Below are 13,433 nucleotides of genomic sequence, written 5' to 3'. Positions count from 1 at the left end.
ATTGATCACAGTTTGTCAAAACCTAGTCATGAAACATTGAGGAGGCTTCTGTAGACACAAGTCAGTATTGTTATCCTTCTCACTTAAAGGAGGGGAAACTAAGGTACAGAGACGTTAAGCAGTTTATCCAGTGTTACATAACTTGTGAGTGGTAGAACTGGAATTCACCTTCTAGATTCATCTTGATGGGCAAAACAGAATCAGTAAATGCCATGGGTTTTCTAGAACTAGTCTACCTGTGTTCATAGCCCAATTCTAATAGCTTTGTGACCCTGGGTAAGAAATTAACTTTGGTGATCTCATCTATAAAAATACCTTGTAGCAGTTTTAATCGGAGTGAGTTCTTTGCTGTGCCAGTCTTCCTGCCTTAGGTTTTACCTGCTAGGGTGAGTTCCTTTGTCCAGTCTTCCAGGGCTATTTATTTTCTTTTTTAAGATTTTATTTATTTTTAGCTGCTCTGGGTCTTTGTTGCTGCAAGTGAGCTTTCTCTAATTGCAGGGAGCAGGGGCTACTCTCTGTCGCTGTGCAAGGACTTATTTTGGTGGCTTCCCTTGTGGAGCACAGGCCCTAGAGCTCTGGCTCAGTTGCTATGATGCACAGGTTTAGTTGCCCTGCAGCATGTGGAATCTTCCTAGACCAGGGATCGAACCCACGTACCCTGCATTTGTAGGCAGATTCTTAACCACTGGACCATGAGGGAAGTCCCAAGGGTCATTTCTGAGAATAGAGAAGGATTTTTGGTGGGAAGATCATACCACCATACTTAACATACTTAAGAGTCTGTGACCTATTGTCTCTTGAAATTGTTTTTGGGTTGAAAAATCCCAGTGTCCTATGAGCAAGGCATGTGTTTTTCGCAACACAGTTCCCTTAAAAATTGGAGAAGGGAATGGCAATGTACTCCAGTATTCTTGCCTGGAGAATTTCATGGACAGAGAAGCTGGGTGGGCTACAGTCCATGGGGTTGCAAAGAGTCAGACATGACTGAGTGACTTTCACACTTCACTTAAAAATGTAGTCAGCTGATCGTTTATATTTTTTCAAAACTTGTATCAATGTCAGAAGGGTTATCTATCACACTCTGAATCTCAGGTTGAAGCAGGGCCCCATACTCATGACTTCTTTACAATGTAAGTGAAAATTCTGTCCTTTCTCCTAGTTTTGAGGTTTACAGAATCAGCCTCAGGTTCTGTGATAGGCCAGGCAGTGGTGGTGAAATGGGGCAGATTTGTCCTGGATCTGAACTCTCCTGGGCTGTATTCCCACACATATGCTGGTCAGTGAGAAGCATTGAGTCTTTGGACTGACCAGGGCTTTGCAGCAGAGGGTTTTTATTAATTAATTAATTTATTTTGAAAGAGGATCAGTGCTTTCTAACTCTTCTGCTGTCCCCCAGATAGCTCCATTTCAAATACGCCACATCCCTCATTTTCTTCAACAATGCACTTATTTTTTGTAGGTCTCAGGGAATTTGGCAGTTGCCGTTCAGCTAGGCTTTGGTCATCACGAATTTCCTTAGCTAGCCTCAGGTGGAAAATGGCTTTTCTTCATGAGAGTATTCACTTAACTGGTGTCCCTTATCTGCTTTCCAATAGGCCTACCTGAAGGGAGCTCCTGTCTCTGTAGCCCTTGCTGGAGGCAGTATTGCCTACAGCTTCTAAATATACAGGCATCCCGCCAAGTTGCCAACAAGTCTCAATGCTTCAGCATCAGTGGGCATGAAGTCTGAGTTCCTAGAGTCAGCAGAATGGTTTAGCTGCCTGCTTTGCCATAGCATGATACCTGTGGTTCCCCATTGTCCTGCATGAAGAGCAGTGGAATCCTCAATTCTTCTCATCTGGATTCATCAAGCTACACATGTTGGGGTCTGTCTTTTGCAGCACCCCATTTCTTTTTTTTTTTTCCATTTATTTTTATTAGTTGGAGGCTAATTACTTTACATCATTACAGTAGTTTTTGTCATACATTGAAATGAATTAGCCATGGATTTACATGTATTCCCCATCCCAGTCCCCCCTCCCACCTCCCTCTCCACCCGATCCCTCTGGGTCTTCCCAGTCCACCAGGCCCGAGCACTTGTCTCATGCACCCAACCTGGGCTGGTGATCTGTTTCACCCTAGATAATATACATGTTTCAATGCTGTTCTCTTGAAACATCCCACCCTCGCCTTCTCCCAGAGTCCACTAGTCTGTTCTATACATCTGAGTCTCTTAATATCATTTCTAATTAGTACTTTTTGCTTACAAGGGAGTGAATCCTTGTAGATAGCCTAAGAAAATAAGAAATTTATTAGAAGGATATTAGGATAATGGATAAAACTCAAAGACTTTTGCAGCCAGGCTTTAGGAACAGACCGAAATCAGGAACTCAAAATTGTTAAAATTCTCTCCATCTCTCTTTTCTATCCATCTCTGCAGGTCAACTTCATCGGTCTTTTTCTCTGCATCCCAGCTGTCTGTTTCCTGATCTACATTTCAAAGGAGGAAAAAAAAACGTAGCCAGTTATGGCTTTGAATTTTTTAAGTTTTAGGTCTAATCATCTTTTACTCTTTCAACTGTTGATGAAGAATTTACTGCTGCTGATGCAGAGACAGAAAAGATGAGCTCAATAAACCAATCAGCTATGGCAAAAGAGTCACAGTGCAGGAATGGGACAGTAAATGTGTGCAGAGTGATGTACAGGAGGATTCTTAGAAAAAAGATCCTGAGTAGACAAAGGAATATGTACTCTGTTGTTGAATTGTTGTAGTGATGTTGTAAGTAATGTTGTCAGAACAGGCAGAGGAATCTTAGATGGATTCACCCTCTGTTTAAGTGGTCCATTCAATAGTGGTATAACTTGTTATAATGTATTTAGAATAGTGGTAGCAGACAGACATGGCCATTCACAAATTCCTATCTAATGAATTGAAAAATTAACAAACAGAGGTCTCTATCAAATTCAGTAGGAGAATTCAGTTTTCCATGTTTGCAACAAATTTGTGATCTGACAACTTGGTTATTACGCAGTTATTCTTCAAGACTTTGCTTTTTCTCTATCTAAATGAAGGGGTACCTCCCTGTGATACAAATCTCCTCACCCAAGTGTAGAGTCAAAAGAGATGAATAGGATAAACCAGCTATATTAAAATGTTCCCTGAATCCCTGCAGAAAATCAGGCCAACCTATGGTAACACTATTGAAACAAGATACATCCTTGTCATCTGGTCAATCAGTTCCTTTAAGTCAGAGTGTTATGCAAGTGCTTTCTTGTTCTTTTATGTTTCCATGGTAACTTATAGTTAGTCCCTGAATCTGACCAAAGCATCTTTTTCCCATCCACCACAGCATACTTTTACCAGGAATTATCATTTTTACTTCATAAAAGTAAATACATACGGTGCATGGCATTTTTTGAAGAGAGGGCTGAAAATAATAATAATGTGCTTGTACTTGCTATTTTTAACCACCTCTCCCCCAAAAAACCACTCAGTACAAACAACTGCTAGACCAACTCTGTCTGGGAAGAGCAGATTTAGAAAGAAGGGAGACATTATAGACAGTACCACATATGAGAAAGAAAATACAACGTCTCAGCCTGATACACTGTGGGATGCTGCAGGAAATTGACTCACTTTGCAACTATAGTCCTTTGTGAATGTAGAAAGAAAACTAAATAGTCCTTTACGCAATGAGTTCAGTTCAAACAAATCTCTCCTAACCCTGCATTGCTACAGGACTAGATGTCGCCAATGTTAATATCTGTATTGGACAATCTGTGTAATTATTTTTCCAAAAGAGCAGACCAAACAATTTCTCAAGTAGAAAAAACTCTGTACACACAGTCCTCTCCTGTACAAGCAATAGGAATAGCTGGACAAATGAAAAAAAGCAAGAAATATTGATGACACTTAAAGAATAAACATGTAGTTCCTCCCCAAAAAAGAAGATATTTGCAAATAGCACAACCTGCTCAACTAGCAGACCAATAGGGCTAGATCCAAACATCCCATCCATCTCTCCTGAGGAAACTTTGAGTTTTCTTGAAGAAAAGTTCCAGTTATAAATAAATGTTCCAAACATCTCTATAATTACTTGTTACTTTTAAAGAATTTTCTGGGTGAAAATTCATTTTACCTAAAGAATATGTTACAACTGACCAGTAGTAACAAATATGGTCCAAAAAAGTATGTTTTTATTTTAGGTAGGAAAAGTTATATAAACATGTCTCCCCTTCTACAATGTGGGGTCATTTCCTAAGTTCATTCTCTCACCAGAGAGATCAGAGGCTGACACATAGGAGGAGAGATCAGGAAATGACCTCTACATCATTCACTTCACCATAAAATCTAAAATGAAAGGACCCTTTCCACTCAAAGAAAAGTGCTTTTCACAAAGAAACTTGTTTGAGGAAACTAATGCCTACTTTTTTCTGTCTTTCAGCTCCTGATTTTTGGCCTCTGGAGGATGCATGTAGTTCCAATGAGGGAATCCTTGGAGAAGAGAGAAGAGGCACTTTTTATTTGTTTGTTTTATGGTCTTTGAACAGCCTGGATGCTTCCACAGTCATTTGCTCAGGAGTTCAAAGTGTGAATCATGGGTTTTCCTGGGTTTTCTGGTCCTGTACAAACTGCCAGTTCTGATGATACGGCTTCAGGAAAACATTCTCTCCCTCTGATATCTTATTTCATGACATTAAAAAGGAGTGTGTGAAGTGATTGAATATGTTTTAAAGAAAAACATAGATAACTGGCTTTTTAAGATAACATAGAATGGCTAACATCAAAAAAGGACACAAGTAACAAATGTTATTTTGCACAGGTGCAGAGAAGAGGAGACCCTAGTTCACTATTGGTAGGAATGTAAATTGGTCTAGCTACCATGGAACACAGTATGGAAGTTTCCCAAAAAACTAAAAATAGAACTACCATATGACCCAGCAGTATTACTCCTGGATATATATGTATTAGAAAGAAACAAAAGCACTAATTCAAAAAGATACACGTATAGTGCTCATAGCAGCATTATTGCCAATATATGGAAACCACCTAAGGGTCTATCAACAGATGAATAGATAAAGACAGTGTGATACATATGTACACAATTAAATACCATTCGGCCATACAAATGAATGACATGCTGTCATTTGCAGCAACATTGATTAACTTGGAGGGTATTATGCTAAGTAAATCAGATAGAGAAAGACAAATATTGTATGATATCACTTGTATGTGGAATGACTAGTTTGCTATAGTATACAACAAACTAGTGACTATAACAAAAAAGAAGCAAACTGACAGTTACAGAAAATAAACTAGTGGTTACCAATGGCAAGAAGGACAACATAGGCATGTGGAGTGGGAGGTACCAATTATTGGGTGTAAGGCTCAAGAACCTGTTGTACACTACGTCCTTGGGAATATAGCCAATGTTTTGTAATAACTGTAAATGTAAATTAATCTTTCAAAATTGTATCAAAATAAATTTAAAAATAAGATAATATTTCCCAGGTTCTTGTTCTAAATAAAATTTTTAAATTTATGATAGAAACAAATGAGGTTGATATAATAAATATTTGTCATGTTTTTACATGCAGTTGGTCTAGAGCTTCTCTTCTTATAATAATAAATATTTTTGAAGATGAAATTAATACCTCTAGGGCTTCCCAGGTGGTGCAGTGGTAAAGAATCCATCTGCCAATGCAGGAGCCACAAAAGACACGGGTTCAATCCCTAGGTCCAGAAAATCTCCTGGAGTAGGAAGTGGCAACCCACTCCAGTATTCTTACCTGGAAAATTCCATGGGCAGAGGAGACTTCTGGGCCACAATCCAGGGGATCGCAAAGAGTCGGACATAACTGGGTGACTGAGCACACAAACAGTATTATCTTTAGATCAGTACTGATTCAGAGGCAAAGGACTTTTTTTTCCCATAAATATCATGACATCTAATGGGAAGCTAAACTTTTCACATAAAAAATTTCTAATTCAAATAAATATGAAAGATTATTTGTAGGAAAATATATAATAGAACTATCATTATAATTTGCTTCTTTTCCATCATCTGGCTATTTATTAAATACTCTTTTGTGTCCAGGTTTGTGCTAAGTTCTGAAGAAATGTGAAAGACACATAAAATCACGACTTAAACCTCAATGCACTTTCTGTGTACTTGGGGGAAGGGATGCAAAGCACAGTTCTTGGTATATCATTTAGAAAACCTATGATCCTTCTTTTACCTGCCCAGTGACAACATTACATCCTCCCACAGTACTTAGGGGTCTCTACCATGTACCTGATCCTCACAGCTTTCTGTGATATACTCTAATGTCCAGGCAACCATAGCTACTTGTTACTTTGTGACAGTCCCTTACCTAGCTCTGAGCTCCGTGCCTGTGTTCAGGCAGCACCTGTCAGTAAGAACCCACTTTCTTTCAACACCTCCTGTCTTCTACCTCAGTTCAATGGAATCATTGTCTCCTCCTTACTCCCTTCTACGTAGAAGTAATTCTTCCCTTGCCTGAATCCTTTTAGCTCTATTTCTCATTGTGTTTTTCTTATTCAACACAATATTCTAGATATTAGTGTATATTTCTTATTCACTCTGCTAAAGTTATCCTAAGGCATTTCAAATAGTTGTTTATCTAAATACCTCTATATCCATTGCCTAACTCAGTGTCTGGTTTATAACATGCACTCAAACATATAGTAGTTGAATAGATGAATGAATGAATAAATGAGTACTGGAAACAGCTAGGGAATAATTAAGGACAATAATTGTGTAGCAATGGATGCAGAATACTAGAAAGGTAAAGGAAATTGGAAGGAGAGAGTAAAGTAGCATAAATGTGGACTGGACTACTCTAAGAAAACCAAATGGAAATAAATGGAAAAGAAAAAAGAAAAAAAAAAAAAACCTGATTTGGGCCTTTCAGGATGATCATGGTCAAACAGTAGAACCAAAGTAGCTAAGAATTATTGGGCCTAGGAGTCTGGCTAGAGGAGGAGAACAAAGGAATCAAAAGCTAGGTTGTCAGAGGAAAGTTTCGGGCCTCACTTCATGTAAGGCTGAGCAGAAAACATACAAGCCACAAGATAAAACCTGATTATCTGGAATCCCAGAAATTAAGCTATGCCTCTAGGACACTGGCTGTTTGCAGAGAAGTAACACTTTCAGTTGAGAAGGGCTGGGTTTGATTTTGTTTTCACTATTTATTGTTTTTGTTGGGTATGGGATACTCCAACCCTCCATTTTCTCATCCATAAAATGGGAATTTTAATTCCCACCCAACTGGGATTTGTGCAGATTAACTAAGATGATATGTGGAAAGTGCTGGGAACACATGAGATCAGTAAATGGCAAGTCTTATTAATTTTCTCTGGGCTCCAATTTGAATACTTATTAGACAGGATTGTCTCTAAGTCCATTTGTGACCAAAGCATCTCTGAGACTTGAAGCCTGTTCCTAATTGTTCTATAAGAAATCTTTTTGGAGTTGAGGTAGAGACTCTAATAGAGGTAATAATGATTATGATGACAAAAGAACTTTTAGCAGCTGATATTTATTGAGTGCCTATTATGGACTAGCAACCATGCTAAGAGTCTCATAAGAATTATTGCATTTTATTCCAATAAAACATATATGGCAAACAAAACAACTGGAACTGGTATTTGGGCTTTTTCACATGAATTTTCTCAGAAGAAAGTGTGTCAGGATCTCAGGAATCCCTGTCAATGGGAATATAGCAGAAGCCAGAAGAGGGAGTCCAGGGGCAGCGAAAAGTGAAGTTGCTCAGTCGTGTCCAACTCTTTGCGACCCCATGGACTGTAGCCGACCAGGCTCCTCTGTGCATGGAATTCTCCGGCAAGAATACTGGACTGGGTTGCTATTTCCTTCTCCAGGGGATCTCCCCTACCCAGGTATTGAACGCAGGTCCAGATGCAGTGAAAAGGCACACCAATTCAGAGGTTTACCCTGACAATGGAATCCAGGATATAGTAGTTAAAAGGTGTGATAATCTCATATCTGATTCAAGCAGGCCTCTATCCCAGGGACTCCAATCCTGCAAGCATCCAGGGTACAGGCAAAGCCAGGCAGACAGGGGGCGGCACTATGATTCTTAATGGGACCGTTGTGGTAGCAGGACGATACAAGAAGCAAGATACGGCCTCCTCGGGAAAAGGAATTTGACAAAAGTTAGGTGGGCTAAAAGGATCCCATCTCGTGGATTAAGGCAAAAATGGCAAACTTTTTGTCTCTTGTACAATTTCTGAGCAAGCAAATGGTCATCTAAAGCTTTCTATTTGAGACCAAATTTAGGCTAAGCAATAAAGAATTTAAATAAAGAATATCATGATCTATTGGTGATGTCTGCCATGAGTACTAGGGGGAGACGTGGCATCAGACCAATTCTGACTCTTGGGTTTAGTAGAAGAATCAAGCCAGGCTTGAAGAAAAAGGAAGAAGGTCTATATAAAAAGGAACTGTTATAAAAGGATAACTTTTAGGAGAGGCTAGGAAAGAGACACTTGGGGCCAATCCATCTAGTTCTGAACTGAATAGAGGGAATATGCCTAGGTCAATTAAATATATCTCTTTTCCCCAATCTGTTGCCTTCTTAAGAATTGACTGTAGTGTTCTAATGCCCCAGCTGTCCATGTACTCAAAGTAGAGGATTGGAGTTAGGTGTCTCATGTTTCCAATTTGCTACTTATAAAGATCCATGAACTTCTCAGAAAGGAATTCAATATGCATTCTCAGGAGATATGCTAAGTCGCCTCAGTTGTGTCCGACTCTTTGCGACCCCATGGACTGTATGTAGCCTGCCAGGCTCCTCTGTCCATGGAATTCTCCAGGCAAGAATATTGGAGTGAATTGCCATTTCCTTCTCCAGGGGATCTTCCTGACCCAGGGATTGAAGCCTTGTTTCTTTTGTCTCCTGCATTGGCAGGTGAGTTCTTTACCAGCGCCACCTGGGAGGTAATGATATTGAAAATATATATATATATATATATATATATATAGAGAGAGAGAGAGAGAGAGAGAGAGAAAAGGAAAGTAAACATAAAGGAAGGTAAACATTTTTTAAATTATTTTCATAACAAAATTTGGTAGTGCTTTTGTTTGAAATGCATCAAAATAATGATTGTATTTTGCTAAGAGGCCTTTTTCATGAACTATATTTTAAAATTTAAATATAGTTGCATCTATTTATTTAAATAAGAAAGAACACAAATGCCAGCAAAAAGAAGAAAACATCTCAAAATTCTTTCAATATATATTATAGCAAATTATTCTTTTTTTTCAAAGTGAGGAACAGAGAGGTGGCTATTTGAACTATTTTTTCTCCTTGAAACCACATTCCTGTGGCATTACTCAAATTAAATCCTGCAGTTATTGAAAGTGGAAAGAGAAAATGACTATATTAAAACCAAACAGAAAATGAATCTGGATCTTTTTATTATATTTTTCTAGGTCTGTAACTTCCCAACCTGTTCTGTTTGTGAAAATAGACAAATATAACTCTCCACAAGGAGAAACAGCTGTCAGTCTCTCAAGCCCTTTCTTAAAGCAGACTTGTTTTGAGGGACTAAGAGTTAAGGTGACTATATGTAGAAATGCCTATTTGAAAGCTCTTGTTCTATTTGTGTGGTAACCTCCCAAGTTATGTCTTACTCTATGAGAAAAAAAGAAAACCATATACGAAACAGGTTTTTAAACATTCTTTTTTAGAAAAGAAAAAGTCATGTCTGAAAAGAAGGCAGTATACTTAGAATGATTGCATAGTTTTTCTAATTGTGTCTTTTGATTTAACAACTTTTGAGCAATTTTTTAAAATAACTGCTATATTATTTGACAAAACAATTCTATCAACATGAATAGGGCAACAAGTATGATGTATTATCTACAAAGTGAACTTATGGATAGAAGGCAACAAATAAAAACATAAAAACAAAGCAATAGTTATTATCTTCATCTTTTGTGCATGCAAATACATATATACATAGAGTACATTTTTCCCCTTTCATTCACTTACTCACTCATGAATAAAGCATTTTTTAAGTGGGTTGGATTTTGTCCTCTCTCCCAAAAGATAAATCCACCCAAAATTTGTTGAATATAGCCTTATTTGGGGGAAAAAAAAAAGATCTTTGCAATAAGCTAGGAATCTTGAGATGAAATCATCCCAGATTACCTGGGTGGACCCTAAATCCAATGACAAGAGACTCACAAAGGAAAGAGACAGAAAGGAGAAGGCCACTGAGGCAGAGATTGGAGTTATGCAGACGTAAGCCAAGGAACTCAAAGAGCTACCAGAAGCTTGAAGAAACAAGCAAAGATTTACCCCTAGAGCCTTTGGAGAGAGTCCTTGATTTCAGACTTCTGGCCTCCAGAACTGCTAAAGAATAAATTTCTGTTGTACCCGAGCTTGTGCTAATATTTTGGCAGCCCTAGAAATCTAACACAGTATCTCTGAACACATTTCATGTGCCATGCATATTGTTAGGCAAGTATACATCTGTGAGTAAGATATCATCTTATCATCTTGCCCTGGAGGGAATCACAATCTGGCACATGAAACAGACATTTAACAATGTATATTCTAAGTGAAGTTTAGACCAAAGGATGGTGGGGGTCTCAGTTCCTGAGAGCTCCCATTGTCCATGAGTGCACTGTAGAGACTCGGGTACCTCAAGATGCCAGAGATGCAAGGGAAAGCTTCCTAGAGGAAATAGCATTTTAGCTAATCTTGAAGAGGTGGGTAGAAATTTTCATGATGAACAGTTGGAAAGCAGGCTGTATTGGAGATAGAAAACTGAAGGAAAGGAAAGTGTGAAAGACACAAAAATGTGTCAACAAATAATAAAGACATTTCAACCTTGTCATGAGCCTTCTCAGATGATGCCGATGAGCATAATCCAAAGGGTTGTAGATCTATAAGGACTCTAGAGCTCTGGCAACTTTGAAGAATGGGAGTCTCCATGCAAACCGGGAATTTATATGAAACAAAAATAAACTTCTGTCTTGTAGATCATTGTTTTTCATATCCTGATCAAATTAGATGAACTTATGTGTGTGTTAGTCACTCAGTCATGTCTGACTCTTTGTGACTTCATGGACCGTAGCCCACCAGGCTTCTCTGTCCATGGAATTCTCCAGGTAAGAATACTGGAGTGGGCAGCCATTCCCTTCTTCAGAGGTTCTCCTGACCCAGGGATCCAACCCAGGTCTCCTGTACTGAAGGTAGATTCTTTACCATCTGAGCCTCCAGGGAAGCCAAGAGGAACTTACATTCTCATTATCATCAGTCTGGAAGAGGAACTGGAATGGGGGGTATTGCTGATGGGAGAAAGGGTTAATTGGTTATTAGTAGTTAAAAGTAGTATGAGAGAGAGAAGAGAGCTGGATTGAAGACAAAGTCCACAGGACTTGGTAATCAATTATATACAGAGGGCAAAAAAGGAAGAAATAAAATGTGAGTTGCAAAATGAGGCATTGGGGTTAATGGTAATAAAGATAGAGAATAATTGGAGTAAGATCATCCCCTTCATGGATCACAGCCTTGTCATGGCTAAGGGGCCTGTATAACTCAGTGAAGCTATGAGCCGTGCTGGCAGGGCCACCCAGGATGGACAGGTCATAGTGAAGAGTTCTGACAAAACGTGGTCCACTGGAGGAGGAAATGGCAAACCACTCCAGTATTCTTACTGTGAGAACCCCATAATTGGGTCACAAAGTGTTGGACATGACTCAGAGACTGGACAACAACAAAGACTTTGGAAGAAGAGGCATAAAATAATAAGGCAAAGCAAGCCATTGGGCGCAGCAATGAAGAAAGCCTGTTTTTTGCTAGTTTCCTTGTCTGTCATTGACAACTTGTTCAGTATTCAGTGAGTGTTTTCACACAATTTCCTCAGTTTCATACAGCCTCTGTCAAAGACTGCAGTCACCTTTATTGTTTTGTTTCCACAAAGCTCTCAGGGTAAGGTAACAGCGAGCCTCCAATGGGCTTTGGCACTGAGCTACTTGTTTTTATTTTTTATTGGTTTAGAAAATCATGATACTATAATAATATGTATATGTTATTATATATTTGTCAAAACTCATAGAATGTACAGTACAGAGAGTAAACCCAAATGCCAGCTATGGACTTTGCATCACAGTGCTGTATCAATGTTGGTTCATTGATTGTAACAAATGTACCACTGTGGTACAAGATGTTGATGGTGGGGGGGGTGCTGCTTGTCCTAGGGAACTGTACAGAAACCACCCACCTTGCCCACTTGCTTGAGTTGTTTCACAATAAGGAACATGGTGCTGTGCTGAAAACTAACTGGGAGAATTCAGGAGGGGCCACAAGAGGGAGGAGATGATCAACCTCTCATTAACCCTCACACTGGAATCCATCTTGGCTAAAAGGTGCACACCACCAGGAAGGACCCTGAGTCACCAAATAAGAACCAACCAGTTTAGTTGGTAGGCGAGAAACAACCTGGTATCCCCATCACGATGAAAACCTGAGACTGCAGGCCATATGGCAGAGCAGTTTTTCTGGGTTCCTTTACCCTGCTACTCTCTGCTTGAGTGCCTCTTCCCAATAAAGTCTCTTGCTTTGTTAGTACATGGGTCTCCTTGGACAATTCATTTCCAAATGTTAGATGAGAGCCCACTCCTGGGCCCTGGAAGGGATCCCCCCTTTCTGCCACACACACATGTGGAAATGTGGAAACTTTTTTTATGCTCAATTTTTCTGTGAACCTAAAACCACTTAAAAAAATAAAATATTAATTTTAAAAATACAAATGTGTGCCTTTCTTGAAAAACAGTAAGCTGCCCTGCACTTTTTATTCCAGTTCAAGGAAATCAATTATTTTCTTTTAGAAAAAAAACCAAATGCAAGAATTTAAGTTTCCACATTCTCAAGTATTTGGAGTTATAATAAAGATATTTTGGTAACTATTATAAACATCCATTAGGCATTTCGAAGGTAGTAATCCCATAGAGATTGCTGTATTTTTCTTTGTGGAAAGTAAATAAACAACTTTCATTGAGAGAACAGCTTTGGTTATATAAGTTTGTTTAGAAATAGAATAATCAAGCTAGCATGGTTTTTAAGAGTCTGGCCCTGGAGTTACTGCAAGGAGATCAAACCAGTCAATCATAAAGGAAATCAGTCCTGAATATTCATTGGAAAGACTGATGCTGAAGCTTGAAACTCCAATACTTTGGCCACCTGATGCAAAGAACTGATTCATTGGAAAAGACCCTGATGCTGGGAAAGATTGAAGGCAGGAGGAGAAGAGGATGACAGAAGATAAGATGGTTGGATGGGCATCACCGACTCAGTGAACATGAGTTTGAGCAAGCTCTGGGAGTTGGTGATGGACAGGGAAGCCTGGTGTTCTGCAGTCAATGGGGTCGCAAAGAATCGAACATGACTGAGCAACTGAA

General features: G+C 39.0%; 1 long non-coding RNA gene across 1 annotated transcript in view; it reads left to right on the top strand.

Moving 5' to 3' along the window:
- Positions 1–5,576, top strand: part of LOC139030216 (uncharacterized) — a 216,407-nt gene extending 210,831 nt beyond the window's left edge. The window contains exon 6 of the long non-coding RNA XR_011482501.1: positions 4,425–5,576. This is a non-coding gene — a long non-coding RNA (uncharacterized lncRNA). The remainder of the gene's footprint in view (positions 1–4,424) is intronic.
- The last annotated feature ends 7,857 nt before the right edge of the window (positions 5,577–13,433 follow it).

Source organism: Odocoileus virginianus, chromosome 21, assembly GCF_023699985.2.
Source record: "Odocoileus virginianus isolate 20LAN1187 ecotype Illinois chromosome 21, Ovbor_1.2, whole genome shotgun sequence".
Lineage (NCBI taxonomy): Eukaryota > Metazoa > Chordata > Mammalia > Artiodactyla > Cervidae > Odocoileus > Odocoileus virginianus.
This window is presented reverse-complemented; position numbering and strand designations above follow the sequence as displayed.